The sequence below is a fragment of the Miniopterus natalensis genome, chromosome 9 (genome assembly GCF_054644295.1).
Source record: "Miniopterus natalensis isolate mMinNat1 chromosome 9, mMinNat1.hap1, whole genome shotgun sequence".
Taxonomy (NCBI): Eukaryota; Metazoa; Chordata; class Mammalia; order Chiroptera; family Miniopteridae; genus Miniopterus; species Miniopterus natalensis.
Window position 1 is genome coordinate 58,081,214 of NC_142089.1, and position 20,361 is coordinate 58,101,574.

The following is a 20,361-nucleotide window of genomic DNA, read 5'->3' on the forward strand; positions in this document are numbered from 1 at the left end:
TCCATAATATAACTTATTCAAAAAGAAAATAAACCGCGGGGAGTTTTTGTCTAATCTTCCCAATGTGGTGACAGGATCTGATGGCAGAAGAGAATGAAAAGGGAGGTGTGCCGCCCCAGCGGCGGGGCGCCAGCTTGGGCCGAGGCTCGCACACGTCAACGCCTTCACACGCAGCTCGGGGGGCAGTTTCCCACCTGCAGGAAGGCTGGACGGCCCACGGCTTCCAGAAAGTTACAGATCTGAGGTAAACCGGGAAAGACAAGCTCCCGGTTCTCCTGTGAGGTTATATCACGCTCAATCGGTAGAGAGCAGGGACTCCTCACCTTGGTTTTCTGACCTCACTGAATCTCCTGGACTTTATGAACTAAATGCTTCCTTTAGAAATACAAATAGGGCGCTCTGAGATCTTGAAAGAACAATTTGGGGTCCAGTCATTCTGCCCGAATTTCAAAGTAATGTGTTCTATCAAAGGGTACCAGAACTTTTAGTATCCTCGAATGAACAGAGAAAAATTCTGAGAGCTTAATGGATTTTTTTTTTAATACTCACCTGAGGATATGCTTTATTGATTTTTTTTAGAGAGAGAGGGAGAGAGAGAAACACTGATGTGAGAGAGAAACATCCATCAATTGCCTCCCATATTCACCCCAACGGGGATCAAATCCACAACCTAGGTATGTGCCCTGACTGGGAATTCAACTGGCAACCTTTTTAGTGTCCAACCAACTGAACCACCCTGCCAGTGCTGGGGGTTTTTTATTTTTTATTTTTTTAAGATGAATGTGATACTAATTCTTCTAATTTCAAAGTTCCTCTGTATCTATATCTGGGGCCATTAAACTGAGCATGTTGTCCCCACATTCCCTATTGACCCAACAGAGTGCAAGGGTGAAGACCAGGAGCCTGACCCGAACAAGTCCTGGAAACTGTCATGGGTTAAACCAACATTCAAAAGGAATTGGTTGGACACAGTATTCCCTGGGTTGACCAGGATGTTTTCTTAAAGAGCAGATCTTGCTCTATCTTAGAGGAAATATGCAGCAAAATGATGCCTGGCAGTAGGCTAAAAGCCAGTAATAAAAATTACTAACTTCTCCTACATGGCTAACACAACTGGCTATATCCATGAGAATGTTCCAAATCAGAACTTACAATTAACTTGCAGCCAATCAAGTTCTCAGTTGAAAGAATTAGCATGCTAAAGATATGTAAACAGCTTTTAAAGTCAGAAGAGGCCAAGATGATTTCATTGAAGAGAAGCCAATCCCCATGACCAGCACTTGCCCAAAATAATATGGCAGAGTCAACACTCAAACCCAGGTCTTTCCGTGACCAGCACTGTACCTCCCCAGCTCCAGGTCTGTAGCCACAAACGAGGAACCATTTTCTCCCCCTCAATATTTAATCTCTGAAAACAGAACGCTTTCTCCAAAAGAGGGGAAAGCCTGCCATGGCTGCCATCAGACATGGCATTTCCATGTTGACATTTCACTCTGCACAAATCACTACTGATCACAAACTGTGAGTCAACTTCAGGACTGTGGGTGGCAGCTATGATAAATAAGCAATCCTTGGTAAAAGGCAAGATGAAACACAAACCTGTGCACTGTTATAGCTTAACACTAAAACTGTGCAGCCCCCAATCACAAAAATATCCAACGAATTTGAAGATCTTAAAGACAGGAATAAATCCAGTGGGATAAAAACATTACCACTCCCTAAACTCAAATAGTAAATAACACCCGAGTTTCTGGTATGTTGAACATAAAATGATTTTCTAATGGATCATTAAAATGTTTCTAGTCTGCTATTTAAGTGAATTTTTTGGAGAAAAATATACTGTTAAGTCTGCAAATGGTTAAACAAAAGCTGGTAGAGGAACTGTGATGGCTGTTCAACATGTTATTCAGGGGACTTGGGAAAGAGGCAGGATGGATGACATCAATATCTATCTTGGCAGCCTGTAAAACGGGGTGTACAGGATGTAGAACAGATACTGCTGTTTGATGACATCTGGACGCCCTTTAGGACCTGTACACAGAGAAAGCAAAGCCACCTTTCTGAGTCAAAACAACAACGCTCAGATGTCTCCACTACACAGAGAAACTGGATAACTCCAAATCCCCATTTTCAGACAGAGCTGGCACAAAGAGGGGGAAGGTCCTGGCTTTGGATAAGAAATCTCTGGAATTGCATCTAAGCACAATCAATATTCAACAAATAGTTTCTACTATGAGCCAGGCACTGTTGAAGATGCTAAAAACATAACAGTGAAAAAAGGAGCCAAAAACCCTGCCCTCATGGAGCTTATATTCTAGTAAAAGTAACATCCTTTACTACGTAAGGCAAAGTAGTTAATTCCCGGAGCATCATTTCTTCCTTCAACAAATCTTTATTTATTGCTTACTCCACGCCAGGCAATGGGAATATAATGGCCAAAGAGACACATTCTTTGTCTTCATGGGCTTAAAGATGGGATAAACCAACAAATAATCACAAATATGTAACTGTACGCTATAATAAGAACTCTAAAGAAAAAAATATCTGCAACTGGAAAATGGGTAAAGGTTTAAAAGGTCAGGCGAGGGGGGACATTACAGGTAGAAGAGCCATCGCAGGTCCCTGCCGTGGAGGGAACACAGCTGCTAAGCCAAAAGGATGAGGGATTATATTCCAGGAAGGGTTAAGCAGGGAAGCGGTGTGACCCCACTGGGTTCTGAAAGATTTCCCTGGGGCAGGCACTGTGGAAAACAAGCGGGAGGTGCCTCAAAAAATTAAAAATAGAGCTACCGTAAGATCCAGCAACGCCACTTCTCGTGTATGTCCAAAGGAAATGAAATCATTATGCTGAAAAGATATCTGCACCCCACGTTCACTGCAGCACTGTTACAATAACCAAGACATGTGTCCACCAGCAGATGAAGAAATGTGGGAATGTATGCAATGGAATACTATTCAGCCAGAAAAAAGAAGGAAATCTTGCCATTTGCAACAACATGGATGGACCTGTGGGCATCACACTAAATGAAATACATTAGACAGAGAAAAATACTGTATAATCTCACTTATATGTGGAATCTAAAAAAACCGAACTCATAGAAACAGAGAACACATTGGTGGTTGCCAGAGGTGAGGGGCAGGGGAAGGGGAAATGGGTGAAGTTGCTCAAAAGGCACAAACTTCCAGTTTGAAGTTTGAAATAAGTTTTGGGGATGTAATGTTGAAGATAATAACTATTGTTAACAATACTGTATTGTATATTTGCAAGCTGCTAAGAGAGTAAATCTTAAAAGGTATCATCACAAAGAAAAATATTTTGTCGCTGCATGAGGTGATGGATGTTAACTAAGCTTATTGTGGTAATCATTTTGCAATATGTACATGTATCAAATCATTACACTGTATCCTTTAAACCTATACATTATGTCAATTATATCTCAATAAAACTGGAAAAAATAAAAATAAATAAAGATTTCCCTGAGTACTGTCTGGGGAACAGACTGAAGGGAGTCCTAGACGATCAGTTAAGACTCTTGCAGGTCAGATTAGAAAGTAGGTTTAGATCAGCATGGAGCCTCAGTTTCTTCACTTGTAAGACGATAACAAACTAACCTTACCTATATCACAGGGTTGTTGCAAGAATCAAATCAGATTGTAGATGTAACAGTATAAAAGTTATCATTATTTATCATTAGCAGCTGTCTCTACCTAAGAAATTTATCTTCCTGGGGCCTAAGATTAATTAAAGCCCCAACATTCAGTGGCTGCCAGTGGCAGGGAAAAAACAAAGATTAGTCTTGAGCTACCTGCGCTTGCGGGCAGGAATTCCACACGAACAGCCACTGGGTAGCAGGCAGGAGACACAGAAGGTACAGGATGTGCAGAGAAGCTGAGCTCCACTCCACCCCGCACCTCCAGGCCGGTCCGCCCTCACTCCTGGCTGACCAACATCTCTGGCAGCAGTATCCTTAGTTTCTTTGGGGCTGACCTTCAGTCAGACCTTAAAAGCCCTTCTGTCTATCCCAAGCACAACACACCTCAGTGGCCAAGCAAAATACAGCAAAAAGGGGAGGGTGGGCATGGATACGTTTCACAAGGTTGTTTTGTTCAGGTTCACAAACTAGGATGGATTTTTCACTCACCCTTGCAATACTCCAAGAACCACCTTTCACATTTAATATTTTTGCATCCAAAGATTTCGGTTACTTCTAATTTTAAGCCAGAATTAATAAAGAACTATGCTTGAGGGTCCCAAACCTGGCTTAATCAGATGTATTACATTGGACAAGTCATTTAGCCTCCGTCACTCCTCATCTGTAAAGTAATAATGATATTTTGATTGTAATATGAGTTAGAATATGGGCACGGTACCTAAAACAATACATGGCCCACACAGTACATTTTTAAAAAATAAGAGTCACTGGAGCTTTTATGGCTAAAATACATCTAGATTTTCAAAAAATAAAAAAAGCAAACTACTATAAGTGAGATATAGTTTATATCAAAGTTTGTATTAACTTGGGGTTTAGACTTTATCCACTAGAATTTCAACAATTCCATCACTAAAAGATGATTCCAAACTCAATACCGTACAAGATATGAGTCCTGCCCAGCTGGTGTGGCTCAGAGGTTGAGCATAGACCCATGAATCAGGAGGTCACGGTTCGAGTCACGGTTCGATTCCCGGTCAGGGCACATGCCCAGGTTTTGGGCTCGATCCCCAGTAGGAGGTGTGTAGGAGGGAGCTGATGATCCTCTCTCATCACTGATGTTTCTATCTCTCTCTCCTTCTCCCTTCCTCTCTCTGAAATCAATTTTTAAAAAATAATAATAATAGAAAAAGAAAGGGGGGGGGAGGATAAGTGTCCTAAAAATAGTTATAATATGGCAAAGCTATTTCTAAAGGATGGTAGAGCTACAGCCTCAACATCTCTGGTGTAAGTTACAGGGATCGGGCTGCAGGCCCTACTCAGTTCTACCTTATGATTCCCAAATTCGCTTCAGGAGTTTAGTCTGGGGCTGTGGAACTCTGCCTGGCACTGCCACTCAACCAACCACGCTGCCTGGAGTGAGGAATCAGCCATCACTATACGAGCTTATTAAATCATGAAGCTGCTATTATTCCAGCCAAAGTGCGCAATCTGAGTATTCTCAGGACACCAGTCTTCATCCCTTAGGCCCTTGCAAGCACCAGGCCATTAAAAAAAGCTTTTAGGAAACAATATCTACTAGACCTCCAGTAGACCATTTTGCACAAATATACAGTAATTTACTAAATTATATGATTCATGTGTTTATTTATATTCTCAGGGATGCTGCAAATATATGAATTTAGAATAAACACTCCAACAAAAGACTATTTTGCTAATTACGATTAAGCATATTATTTTTATTTCTCTCGCTGACTTCTAATAAAATTATTTCTCTTGGGTGAGGGTGATCCTTCAATAGGTACATTTCAATTATTTAACTGATACTATTTGGTAACGGAAGGGCTCAGCAGGCCAAGCACGTAAAACGTTAAGAATTAAAACCCTTCTCATGGTTGCTGGATGTTGCCTACTTAGCCCAACGGCATCCTCTGTATGCTCCAACCACACTCATCTCAATTCGGTTCCACCACAGGCCAAACCCTTGCTTCCAGAAGCAATGTTCACTGTGTTGGACCTCAGCAACCCTCCATGGTCCCCCTAACATGGCCACTTTCTAACACCTTCAGGTCTCAGGTCTGTGTCTAAGTGGTACCTTTTTAAGGAAGCCTCCTCTGATTCTCTCAGATGAAATTAAGCTTGGACATTTGGAATGTCATGCAAGTCAACCCTGCAGGTAAATCTTTATGTAATTATTTCCTTCCAAGTATGGCTTTCCTACTTATCTGTTCACTCCAGAAAGAGGGATCAGTCTACCTAGCTCACCACTTGGCCATAGTAGGCATCCACTAAAGGTATCATGCTGGGCTGTGCACTTTACAATGAAATGTAGTATGGAAGGATGCTCAATGGTCAGAACATTTCTCAATAATAAATGATAAACCAACAAATAAGAGTTGTGTCTAAGAAAGAACCCATTCCTCAGGCAGTCTCAAAGGAACAGGACAGGAGGAAGTTCTGGCATCGACACATGACACAAGCTCAGACAAGTCACTTCATTCTGGGTTTTAATATCTTCATCTCTAATAAGAAGAGATTAAACAAGAAACTCTTTTATCCTATACCTTCCTTAGAATTGCCATTAAATGGGTCAACAACTAATCCTGAATCCTCCTATACAATGAGACTCCAAACTCACTTGTGCACATTTGAAATCAGGTAATGGCTAGCAGGAATGACTTAACAAAACTGGAAAGTATTATCTAAGAAAAACATTCAATCTGACGACCTAAGTGTAAATAAAATACAGGCATCCTTGTTTCATTGAGTTCTGCTTTCCCGCATTTCGCAGGTACTGAGTTTTTTACGAATTGAACGTTTGTGGCAACCCTGATTCAAGAAGCCTATCATTTTCCCAACAGGCTCAGATGATGGTTAGGATTCATTTTAGCAATCAAGTATTTTTTAATTAAGGTATGTACATTGTGGTTTTGGACATAACGCTACTGCACACGAAACAGACTACAGTATGGTGTTACTTTTATATGCACTGGGAAACCAAAGTATTTGTGTGACTCATTGTCACAGTATTCTCTTTATTGTGGTGGTCTGGAAGCAAACCCACAGTATCTCCAAGGTATGCCTGTACTAATACATTAGCTAGTTTTAACACACAACTTATATAAACAAAAATATTTAAGTGAATTATCTTGCGAGCAATGTAAGCACACACAAAACCTGAATTCTGTCAGATCTGCCCATTTTATCAAAACTGCCATACTTTTTCTGTTCCTCAAAGTCCATGAATTCTACACGTCCCACTCACCTCATTCCAAAGCCAGTTCTGATTTACCCTATCCCACTGTGAACACTCTCTGCCATTCTGTATATAATTTGTTCCATGTTATCTTCCACCCAGCACCAACTCAGAATGTTAGAAATAGATAACATCTACTCCAACCCTTTAATTTTGCAGATTAGCAAAACCAAGAATTAGAAAGGCTCGATGAGTGGCCCACCGTTACCCAGCTAGTCAGCAGCACAGCCAAGGCTTGTCCACATGCTGTTTCGTAATTATTCTGTGTTTGCCAGCGTGTTTATACCACATTCTCCTTCTTATTAGAGACTAACACCCTGCTTTCCTCTTCGCGCCTCACGAAACACCTAGCTACCATCTACTGAGCACCTACTGTGTTTTTCATAATTTCTCATTTCACTCTATCAACAACCCAAGGAGACAGATGTCCTTTACTCCATCCACTTTACAGTGAGAAAAGTGAGGCCTTACGACATTAAACAACCCCAAGGTCACTAACTAACCAGTCCTGGCACAGGACGTGGAGCCCAGGTCTGTCGGATTCCACAGCCTGTGCTCTTAACCACAAACAGGAACTCCTCCAGCTTTGGTCACCACCCAGGCCCTGCACAGACCCTCTGGTAGTGTGCAGGGTGATCGGATCTAACATAAGGGGTGTAATTTTATTTTGAAACCTGGGAGGCAAGGCTCAATCAGCAGGTTTAGTTTATCTTATTCATTCATTCGACAAACATTTATTAGTACCCGCCTTGTTCCTCACACTGTTCAGGGAGCTGGGGATGCAGCAGTGAACTAAAGCATGACACTGTTTTCATAGAGTTTACCTTCTAAAGGAGGAGACAGACAACAAATATATAATGAGTCAAGGAGTGGTAAGTCCTACAAGGAAAAATAAAGCAGGTTAAGGAAGAAGAGTGATGAGGGGAGGGATGTTGTTTTAGAGTGGTCAGGGAAGGTGTCATAGTGTAATTTATAATAAGAAATATCTATGTGGTCTTCCTCCCCATTTCTGGCATAGAGCTGCTAAAACTCTTGGAATTTCCTAAGTGATGAGAGGGGTAAGGTGTCTTACATGACTGAGGTGGCTTCTGGACCCCACTTAAAGATGAGGCCAGTTGCCAGGAGAACTAACCACATATTTGGAGAAGACCCGAAGGGGAGGGTACGTCAATCACTGATGCGCCATGATTTTATCAGTCATGCCTACATAATGAAACCCCTCTAAAAACCTAAAATGGTGAGATTCCGAGAGCTTTTGGGTTGGTGAACACATGGAGGTTCTGGGAGACTGGTGCTTAGAGAGAGCATGGGAGCTCCGTGCCCTTTCCCACAGACCTCCCCCTGTGCATCTCTCCCATCAAGCTGTTCCTGAGTTATATCCCTTTATAATAAACTGGTAGTCTAGGAAGTAAAATGTTTCTCTGAGTTCTGTGAGCCACTCTAGCAAGTAAGTCGCATCTAAGGAGGGGGTTGTTGACTTCCAATCCATAGGCCCCAGGTCAGAAGCACAGGTTTGAACCTGTGTCTGAAGTGGAGTGAGAGGCCTTGTGGGACTGAGCCCTTAACCTGTGGAATCTGACACTATCTCCTGATAGACAGTAAACAGTGTCAGAATTTATTTGAATTCTGGGACACCCCGCTGGTGTATGACAATTGCTTGATGGTGTGGGGGGGAACACCCCTCCCACACAGTGGAATTGGTGACCAGAACCCTTCCCAGAAGACCTCTCAGATGAGGTGACATTTGAGCACAGAGGTGAGAGACAGAGCTATGACAGTATCTGAAGGGAAAGTATCCCGGGCAGTGGGTGCCAAGTGCAAAGGCCGGGAAGGAAGAGCATACCTGGTGTGTTACAGGAGCAGAAAGTGTGGGCCTTCCCCCAGCTGACCTGGGTTCAAATCCCTGCCTTGCCTCTTCCTAGTGGTGCTACTGTGGGCAACTTACTCAACACCTCCATGCCTCATCTGTAAAGTAGAGATAATGATTCTATTTCCCAAATGGGGTTGTTATGAAGGTTAAATTAATAGTATGTAGAGCACATAATACCTACTATGGTCTTAGGCTTCAGGAAATGGTAGCTATGATTTTTAACTAGGTTACTGATAACTTAGCTCCATCCAAGACAGTTTATTTTCAGTTTTACAGTTTTGAACCCCAGGGTTCAATTATGCTCCTGGCTTTGTACATGGCCAATCGCTTCCTCCTAAACCTCTGACTTCCTTGGCTGGGCTTCCTGTCCTGCTGCGGGGTGCTCTCTGGGAACCACACTGATGTTATCACGACGAGCAGGAAGCAGATCTCTCTGCCATCACTGTTACCGTAATATAAGTTAGCTCTTCATCCAACACAACCTGCACCCCCAAGCATTCGATGCTTCTTCCAAAGCGTCATTTACTGGCCCTTGAATTTAAGTCACTGGTTACATAGGTCTGGATCCCAGCAGCATCTCCTCATTGCACCTCTGTCAGAAGCAAGTAGTAATTTCATTTGCACTTCTCTGTCTTGAGAAGGGTTAAAACCTCTCTTCAAAATTAAGATGGTAATTTAATTTTTAAAAAATCCTTTCTCCAATGTCCTTTCTGTCTAAACTTCCCATTTCTTTTCAAAGAAATTAGAACATCAAAGCAAAACTCAAAAGTCATCTGGCCTGGTGGTCTCCAGACCGTTCCTTAGAGCACAGCCCCGAAGCAACTCTAGAAGGTACCGTGAGCTGCCCCGCAGATGGGCCCAGAGCCAAGGGAAGATGTCAGGGCCACAAGGGAAGTCTGTTCCTCTCCCCCAGTTCTTTTCTCTAATGCTGTGTTTACTTTTCCTCTTTGTAGCCCGATGGGTTAAAGAGCAAACCACAGGCAGAGAGAAATCCCAGCAAGCCCAAGCCTGTTAGAGGTAAAATGGGAGTCTTAACCACTTGTAAGGCTAGGAGATGGGGAGAGCCCACGGTTGCTGCTTCAAGTCAGATAATTCAAAAGAGGTCAATGCTCTAGTCTGACAGGCCTCAAATATGTCTTTTTAAAAATCCGATTCTCCTTCTTCCAGACAGACCTGATGGTTTTCCCTTTTTTTGATCATAAATGAACATTTAACTATAAGAAATCCACAGAATATTGCTTCTTCTCATTCATTTATTCAACCAGCAGCTATGTATCAACTGCCTATTCAATGCTAACACTGTTCTAGGTGTAAGATTCAACAGGGAATAAAGTATATAAAAGTCCCTGCCCTTGTGAAGCTCACATTCTAGTCAGGGGAGACAGACTACAAACCAGATGTATAATTGTATGAGACAAATAAATGCTAAGAAAACAAGTAAAGCAGAAAGGGGGAAAGGAAGTAGTTGAGGGTGTCTGGTTTGGTTTGTTTCTTTATTTTGAGTAAGGACCTATAGGAAGTGAACTCTGCAGACATTTAGGAGAAAAACATTTCAAGCAAAGAAAACAGCACATGCAAAGGCCCTGAGACAGAATGTGTCTGGCCTGCTAGGAAAATTGCAAGCAGCTACACAGCTGGAACAGTGTGAGTGAGCCGGAGGAGTGTAAAGTTAAAGAAGTATCAGGCTCTGAGAGAGTCGGGGGCTGGTTATGTAGGATTTTACAGATCATTATAAGGATTGTGATTTTTACTCTGAGAAAGACAGGAACAGTAGAGTGTTTTAAGCGAGGAATGACAGGTTCTGACTTAGGTTTTATCAGGGCCGTTCTGGCTACTGGTGGAGAATATTGCAGAAGAGCAGAGGGAAGCGCTATTTCCCAGCCATGTGATCTTGGGCAGCCCACCTAACCTCTCTGTATCTGGCTGTTCTCATCTTTAGAGAGACTGGAAGAGGATTCTTTCTAAGCCCCAAACTCTATGACTCTGAGTTGATTTCCTTTGTCTTTTCTATTGTTATGATTTATATCAACTATAAGCTGATTCTTTCCCCAAAGCTTTAACTGCTGTGGAACTGAGCTGAAGAATTCAATTTGACAACATGTATGCCAAGCCCAAGCCACACACCCTGGATACAAAGACGGTATGACTCAATCTTGCTCTAGGGAAGTCCACGATCTGGCAGAGGAAGAAAATTAGCTCTCACGAGGAAGCAGAAGTACTGTAAGAGAAATGAAGGAGGGAAGCAACCAATTAACTGCCAGAAGGAGCCATGTGAGCGTCCTGGATGGGTGAGCTGGGGACCTCCGGAGAGAAGGGAAAGAAGGGGATGCTAGAGGAGAGACAAGTATGAAAGGAACAGGACATGCTCTGGAAACCATAAGGAGTCTGGTATGAGCACAGTGAGGTTCACGGAGGGAGTGAAGGGAAAATGGCTGAAAAGGCAGGCTAACGCTATGTGTTAATAACTGGACATCCCATGCCAAGGATAATGGAGCAGCAGAGCTTTTTAAAATACAAAAAACAAAAACAGCCCGGCCAGTATGGCTCAGTTGGTTGGGCATAGTCCCCATGCACCCAGAGGTCGCCGGTTCAATTCCCGGTCAGGGCACAGGCCAGGGTTACGGGCTCGATCCCCAGTAGGGGGCGTGCAGGAGGCAGCCGATCCATGTTCCTCTCTCCCTCTCTCTCTAAAAATCAATAAAAACATTTTTTTAAAAAAAGAAACAAAACCAGATCTGCGTTTTCAAGCCGTAACGTGTTTATCAACCATAATAGATGAATAATTTGAGGTAGAGATGCTGAAGCCAAGAAAAGCAACTGGAAGACGCCTCTCCAGGTGAGATGATGATTTGCAAATGCAGAAGAAAATGCCAAGTGAGATCTGCTACAGGTAAGACGCCGTGGGATTAGTGGGATTCTGCTGGAGGAAGGAAGCAAGGAGGCAGAAGGGAGTTACTGGCAAAGACGTGGCCACCGAGGCATGGAAATATGAGCGACTAAATGCCTGAGGAGGGAAGGGAAAGGGAAAAGAGAACCTTGGAGAACTGCTAACACCTGAGGATCAAGCACTAAAAAGGAGACCTAAACGAAGATCGGGAAGGTAAGGGGGAAACCAGGGGAGGTAGTTCCAAGATAACAAAAATGGGGACTAGGAGGGTAAAGCAGCGAACGCAGCACAGAGAGGGCAGTGAAGATGCTGACTGAAAGCAGGCACGGAATTTTGCACATTGCACCTTTTCTGGCGCCCAGTCAGGGTGTGGTGGGCGTGGGAGCCCGCCTGCAGCGGGCCAAGAACCTAATGGGAGGTGAGAAAAAAAGAGCCAATAGCTAAGCACCACCAGCCCTGACAGATTAGTTGTTAACAAAGATTCTGTACCACCAGGAAAGTTTTATTCAACACTCTGAGGAGGTGTAAGGTGTGAGAAACAGGAACTAAGATCTGCTGGGGGTGATCTTCTCTTAGTTAACACCTGGGTCTCACGGGACCACTAATCCTGAAACTAGCAGCAGGCTCTAAGAAAGGCCAGTCGCTTCTGACAAGCGCTGAGGACAATATGCTCACCCACGCACCATCCACCTTCCAGTTAGGCTTCTCACCTCTCTATTCTTCTCACAAGAGCATCCCTAGTCTTTCTCCCCCGGCAGAATAACTATAGCAGCAGGACTATAGTTCTGTTCAAAGCAGGGCAAAATGTATAACCAAAAAAACCCATAGCACCAACTCCCTGCTGTGATGCTGGGAGACCATAACCTGGCACCATTCAGTCAGGAAACGGCTTTACCAAAAACACCAGTCATTCCCAGAACACTGCCACCAAACCCCTTAGTGTCAGCAGAAACTGCCTAACTCCTCTTATATTTGCTCTCCGTGAAGCAAAAAAGGAGATAAAGGAGGCGAGAGTCTTTAATCCCAAAATTACTCTTAATTTCCAAAACAGAATGCTTGAGAAACATTTGAAAGCCAACCCAAAAACAAACAGATTTTTTAAAGTGCATCTAGGATCCCTTCTCCTTTACCCTCTACAAAAAAGCAACCCAACCACTAAATGATCATTTTTCTTGGCCTAATTTCCCTATTTTTGTGATATATAATTGGAAACAGACTGCTTTTTCCTGGCTTCAGAGAATAGGATCTTTGGGGTTACAGGAGTTGCCAAACTACAGAACCTCAACCTTAGCAAAATTTCTTTTGCAAACCTCTTACCTATATACCTACTTGAATACATTTAAGTCCCTTATTACTATGCAAAAGTGAATTTTCTCCTAACAAATTAGACACTCCTCTCCCTTTCCTAGCCTCCCTACCCAACTACGCTGAGTAGAATCCCACTTTGTGTTCAGTATCTCCCATTTGAACATTTCCAAAAGCCCTACCCAGCAAGGCATATATATGGGTGCTTTCTGGAAGCATTTTTAAGAATTTCGTAGAACTGGTTCTACAGGAAACCTCCTTATTAGCCCATACACTGAATGAAATTAAAACTCTGAATATCTTAAAGAGCAACCATTCTATTAATAAAATAAAGATACCACAAACTAAAAAAGACGTCAATACAGAAAACTGTGTCGAAAACACAATGCATCCAATGGCTGTGCAGCAACTGTAACAATGAGTCTGGTAAACTCAAAACAGAGAGACAGGTGCCTCTCCACAAACTGGATTGTTAGGCAAAGTAGTGTTTCATGATTCAGATGGTATATACTATGAATACTCGACATGCAACAATCTCTACACAGACACAAAAATAAGAAAACCAAGAGGAATGCCTGCTCAGAAACACTGGCAGACAGACCAGCAATAGTAAACATGTCCACTTAGAAGATCCGAAACTTCTCCCACACACATAGGGAAGACCTTACACTACACTGATGCACAATGTTGGTAATGAGTCAATGGTGCTTTCCCTCAAAGTTGAATTTCATTTGCCAGCCAACTGCACAAAGTCTAATATAACAAAATGAGACATGTGTTCTTTACGGATGCTCACAAGAGAGTTTTGTGTTTGAGTATGTTTTGTTTTAAAGAAGAAGAAAAAACAGAAAAGAGGTAACTCATAACAACACAGGGAATATCACACAAAAAGTACTTAGGGTACCCTCATGAACACACGGCTTTGAAATTTGAATCTAAGTATTTCACCTCAAATAACCTTCCAAGTATGAAAAAATGCCACATTCCGCTCCTGCAATCATCATACAGTTAGTTAATTATGAAATGAAATTTGCAAATAGCCAGCAGTGTATTTTTGCATTCAATGGCCAATTTCACACTGTCAAAGCACATAAATCACTGAAAAGGCTCTAACCAAATTATACTCCCAAAAGGGAATCTTTTCACACAGCAAATGGAATTAAGTATTCATCAAGTTTCCATTAATAAAATGGTATAGTAAAAATTTAAAAAAGAAAGAAAGACATCCAAGTTCTACTAGGCTCTCCACCTGGTGTTCTTACTATCAATGGTGGTGAAGTCATCAAGCCTATAGAACTGCTCACCTTCTCCCACAGGACAAGCTGATCAACAGGAAAGCTCAAGGACTAGTATTTGTAAACAGTTTTCTAAAGGTCATTGTTTCAAGGACTAATCCACTTAAGTGTGTTTTTACAAATGGTCCATCTGCAATTTCACACACAAACCTGCCCTTCAACATGAAGCAGGGAAACAATATTATGCACTTGGAAGGACAGACAAGTAGGTGCTACTTCCTTCTGAAAACGGCACCCAACTCTGAAGACCCCTTCCCCCAGCGTCCCATGTTCAAGACGTAGGGAAAGTGTACGCTTCTGTATCACCATCTTTTTCCTTAAAGTGAAGACAGAGCTAACATTTCAGACTTAATTCTAAATTATTATTGTGGCAGCCCTGGCCAGGTAGCTCAGTTGGTTGGAGCACTGTCCCTATACGCCTAGGTTGTGAGTTCTATCTCAAGTCAGGGCACATACAAGAAGCAACCAATGAATGCGTAAATAAGAGGAACCACAAATCAATGTTTCTCTCCCTTCCCTTCTCTCTAAAATCAATTTAAAAAAACAATCTCAATTTTAAATATGGCCTCCATCCCTTGTAGGTATACCTGTAGTTATGAACCTATTAAGTTCTTAATGTTTGGCTTGGAAAACTGAAGAACAAAAAAAAAATAGAATAAGGTATAAATGAGAGTGGCCTCACACTACTGTGTCAAACACTAAATATTACGCACATCTTGGTTAAGAGATAAGAATCATTAGTCTTTCCTAAGAAAAGAATGCTGGAAATCTGTACTAAATCCGTGCAAGGGCATTGCAAACAGAGAAAATAAATCTCAATGTCAGTTAGCAAACAAGTGTGTTATTTCAAAAGATATAAAACCAGCACGGCTGACGTGGCTCAGTGGTTCAGCATCGACCTAGGATCCAGGAGATCACGATTCAATTCCCTGTCAGGGCACATACCCAGGTTGCAGAATCGCTCCTCAGTGGGGGGTGTGCAGGAGGCAGCCGATCAATGACTCTCTCATCATTGATGTTTCTCTCTCTCTCCCTTCCTCTCTCTGAAATCAATAAAGATATATTAAAAAGACATATATATAAAACCAGATACCCAGAAATGGACAGAGCCCAAGAAATGGACCCAGATCATTCTCATAAGGCCCTTCCAAGCTGTGTTGATTTCAGCTTGACTAGAATCCTAACAAATTGGCAATAGCTTGTGTTTTATGAAATGCTACAGAGACAGTGCTATCCATCCAAGAGTTACCCTGAAGATGTGGAACCAGAGAAATCACTGCCATGGATCTTGCTGCAGTAATAGTCTTCCAAAGCCACAAACGCCCTCACTGAGATTATTAAAGGCTAACTGTTACTTGTGAAAGGCTGGCTTTTCATATAAGCTAGATTCAAGTGTTCGTTCCTAAGTGTCCATGGTCCTAGACGCAATACAAGATTACTTTTACATTAAAGATCCCTAAAAACATTTATCTAACTTGAGTTAGGCAAATTTCAAAAAGAAGTTGACATTTTCTACGTTTTAAATTTCAAAAGAAGTTTAGAAATGTAAGGAAAATGCTCCAGTGGACAGACTGCAACAACAATAACATCAGTTTAAAAATAACTTAAGAGAGCCCTGGCTCGGCAGCTCAATTAGTTGGAGCGTTGTCCCAGTACCCCAAGATTGTGGGTTTGATCCCCGGTCAGGGCACATACAAGAATCAACCAGTGAATGCATACATAAGTGAAACACAAATTGATGTAAAAATTAACTTACAAGAAAAAAAAAGAAAGAAATGAAGAGTGCCCTCATTAATGAGCCTGACAATTATAATTAGTTTTTGCCCAAGAGCAATGAAAGAAGGGGAAAAAAAATTTCAAAGTGGATTATCAAGAATGAGGGTAATTCAAAATGACCACAGAGTAAATTCATCCAGGAAAAATATTACAGCAATCTTAATACTTACCAGTCATCCCCTAAATTCTAACTGTTCTGTCTGTTAAGTTTGAAGTATAAAGTCAGCACTTTCTACAGATTTCGAACCCAGGAAATTGGTTATCACGTAGGTACTAAAGAAGTCAGTAGTCATGACCTTCTTAGGACATCAAGGGTCCTTTGGCCCTGGGCGCTTAGATCCAGATTCTGTCCTTAGAAAAGCCAGCGGTCACCTGATTTTTACAAGATACAACCAAGTTTGTATGCAAAAGGGAAAGATTAATTCCTTTGAGCCGCCTTAAAAAAAGAATGGGACAATCCTTTCCTTTAAACAAACCAATTTTGTCAACCTATAAAGGCTTTCTGCCACAAAGCCTTAAGGCATCTTGGCCCCATGCTATCAGGGAATTAAAAGAGGACAACTAATTTGCCAAACTCTAAGACCAGAAACCCTAAGCCTATTAGGGAGTTGGGGTTTGATAAATGTTTGCTGAATGAGTAAACTGGATGAGAGCATGGAAGATAAATTAGATCCTAAATAAAATGCTAAAGTGTAAGTGCAATGCTGAGCTTTAAAATGAAGGAACTAAATTTGAAAGTTATTTTAAAATAAGATCACCTTGACTCTAACTTGGCAAATGAAATGAAGTTGTCTTGCACCTGATGCACAAGAAATAAGAAAATTGGCCTACAAAACTGCAAAGATTGGAAACCTTTTTTAAAAGTCAGTTTGACTGTTTTTTTAAACATGTTAATTCTTAAGTATTGTTTATATTTACAGGTATGAGTGTCTATAGACACATCACACCTATACTTGACAAATATGACACTTCTGAACTATTACTATACTAAAATATAAGCTTCTGAAGAATGCACAGTAATAGAAATGCTGTTACTCAGGATAACAATCCCTTATTGTCTTGCACTCGGAAGATGTTAATGAAAAATTATGATAGGATTGTGACTGCACTAACCTCCCTGAGAACAAATTCACTACAAGCAATTTTCTACAAAAGACAAATGAGGATCATTGCCAAAAAAAATCACAATGGATCTCTCTGGACTCCCAGTTCTCCTAAATAACTTAAAATATTACTCAAAATACACAAAACTACTTTACAATCACCTCTTAAGGAAAACAAATGGAAAAAACTACATGTGTATTTAATATCTGTCCAGCCATCACAGAGTTGACATATATATCCAACATATAGACCTTGTCCTCAAGGTCATTCTCATTGTCATCAGTTGAAATTAAACCCAGTTCTCCACTGTAAACTCAGAAAGCAACTTGGTTATTTGCTAGATAAATGCAAAACATTTTCCACTTCTGAAATGTGTGCTTAATACTCTAAAAACTGGTTTACAGGCCTACTAGACATCAATAGTGTGTTATGCTCCCCCTGTTGGCTAATACTCAAAATAACAATGAATTCCCCAGGGGTTGCCTTTGAAGTGCTGGGGGTTCAAAAGTAAATTGGTGACTTTTATATTTAAAAACATAAGCTGGATCAACAGTTGCTAAGCAGAGTTGCCATGTAATGGTCAGATTCCATCAAAACAGGAAAAATTAAAGTTGACAAATGAGAAAGACAAGCTGAAGGGCAAAAAATATGCTGAAGCCTTGAAACACTAAACAATGCAGAATGAAAGCCAAAAGCAGAGAACACCAAGAAACAGAGCAACATCCTTTAACGGACACAATGGCATGAAATCAATTCCATTTTAATAGCCCTTAAGGGGATAAGAATTATTTCCCTGCCTCTTGTGCCAACCCCAAGCTGTTTCCTAAGGAAGACAAGTAATGCCGACCAACAATGTCTGGAGAATTAATAAAAGAAATTAAGAATAAAGACCCATGTTTATTAACACAAATCAGAGTTCAATATATCATTACTTGGAGCCAGTTTCAAAGAACTGTGATCTGCCACCCCCATAAGTATATCACCTAAATTAATCACAGATACCTTGTTTGTGTTTCAAGGGGTATGTGTTCAACTCAAATGGGAAACTGAACAATGGGCGAAGACACCTGGACTCACTGCATACAAACTGACTGCACTTGCTGCTCTCTGCTGAGTGCCTAAGCCAACTCTCCGCAGTCAGAACTAACAGAGTTGAGTAGAAGCTTGGGCAGGTGACTAACCTCTAGTGCCTAATCTGTAAAATGGGGCCATTCATGCTTTTACCATAGAGTTGGTGTGAGGATTAAGTGCAACCGCGTCCGAAAGGCATTTAAGAAAGTGTCTGGCACAGAGTTTGGGCTCAATAAACAGTGATGATTATTACGCAAAAGAAACTGCTACCTTCACACCGAAGGAGCCGTTTGCAGGCTAACGTACCATTTCGAAAAATGAAAAGGTCCTGGCGTGTGCTCTGCCACCTGTACAGACTGCCGCCCTCCCTAACCTGCTCGCTGGCTTCTCCTGGGGATGGCAGTTCAGGAACCGGCTCCGCTCCTCAGTCTGTCACTCCTGCCGTCCCCCTTCCCTCTTCTGTGTCACCTCCAGGCTCAGGACCAGCAGCACCCACCGAGCAGTCCTAGGAGGCCAGTACTAGTGTAATTCCCATTTCACAGCTAAGGAAATGGAGCGCTTTCCTTCGCTCAGCTTTTTTTTTTGTAGACCCTAAATCCCTAAGTTTTCTCGGCCAAGGTAATTCATTCTTGACAAGCCGGTTCCCTGCACCTACGTGACCATGGAAAGTGGGGCAAATGCCCTAATAAGACCAAGACTGCAAGCAGGTCCTCCCAGCAACAGCCCGAGATTTCCAAGCCTGTTCTACCCAAACGAACAGGAGAAGCCTTGAAAGTAAACGGGGGGGAGGCAGCTCCTGGGCTCGGGGAGGGGGCGTATTCTGCCGGGGCTGCGGGCTGCGGGGCTCCGCGCCGCCCACACAGCGAGCACCCCGAGGGTGCGGCCGGCGGCGAGCGGGGCTCCGGTGCGTGCGCGAGTCCCGCGGCCGCAGCCTCTGCAACCGCAACCGGGTGCAAGCCCACAACCAACCTTTCCCACCGGCGCTGTCACGCGCTCCGTGGGAAGCGGCGGGCCCGTCCCGCGGGAGTCAGCAGCAGCCGCGGGGCTGCAGAGCGACGGCGGGCGGGGAGCACTCTGCCCAGCGCACAGCGTCGCCCGAGCGCTGCCCACGCGGGGCGGCTGCTCCCCACGCACCGCGGGCCCACGGGTCCTGGCTCCTCGGCGCCAGACCAACGCTACCCTTCTAAGCCCGGGGATCCGAGCGGCCGGAGCGACGCGGCCGTGAAGCAGGCAACGGAGCCCCGTGCAGCGCCAACGCCGCGCAGCCTGCAGAGCCCCGCGGCCGGGACGGGTGCTGCGGGGCTAGCGGCGCGCCCCGGGGAGTCCCGGCGTGGGCTGCAGAGCCGCGGGGCCGGGCCCGCACGTACCTCGGAGGCGGTGTGTCAAGCGGAGATCCACCCGCCTCAAGTTGGGAGGAAAGCGGAGACAAGTTTCCCCGCCCTGCGCTCGGCGGCCGCGAGCTCCTGCAGCTGCTGCGCCGCGGCGCAACTACGCCATCCGGACCCGCCGGGGACTTTCACCTCCTGCAGGGAGCTCCGCGAACCACGCAGGGAAAGTGGCCGGGCAAAGACAGCCGCCGACTTCCCTCCCTCACTCACTAGGAAGAGGAAAGCGCCGCTCGGCGTCCCCGAAACCCTCGATTACCCCCATCGGGCGGACGCGGCGCGCTCGCGAGCCCTCACACACGCGGGCGGGGACGGGCGCCGCGCCGCAGCAATCAGCGCGCGGGGGGAAGGGCGCTCCTCCCCCGCCCGCCCCGCCGGGGCTCCCGGCGCCGAGAAACTCCTCCTCCCGCCGCCCGCCGCCCGCCTCCTCTCTCCTCCCCCTTTTCCTCCCGGACTGATGGATGAGCCCCGAGCGCTGCGGGAGCCTGCGTTTCCCTTCGGGCCAAGGAGGGGGACGCGGGGAGCCGTCGGGCTGCTGCGCGCCCAGGTGGGGGCAGCGGGTGGGGGTTCCCATTCCTCGAGGAAGATTGAGGTTGGGGGGCACGAGGACGCGGATGCGAGCTGCAGAGATTCGTTCCCTCCAGCTAGGTCCTTCAAACTTTCTAGGGTTTTCTGGAGGAGCTGGGTTTTTATTTGGTTCCCTCCGTCTAGATATAAAAATTCTAAAACCTGCAGTAATTTGATCACACCCCCTCGCCCACC

General features: G+C 43.9%; 1 protein-coding gene across 2 annotated transcripts in view; it reads right to left on the minus strand.

Annotated features, from left to right (window-relative positions):
• Window positions 1-19,834, minus strand: part of TGFBR3 (transforming growth factor beta receptor 3) — a 183,838-nt gene extending 164,004 nt beyond the window's left edge. For both annotated transcript variants that reach the window (XM_087820584.1, XM_087820583.1), the window contains exon 1: window positions 19,582-19,834. The gene's annotated coding sequence lies outside the window, so the exon portion shown is untranslated. The remainder of the gene's footprint in view (window positions 1-19,581) is intronic.
• Between the last annotated feature and the right edge of the window lie 527 nt (window positions 19,835-20,361).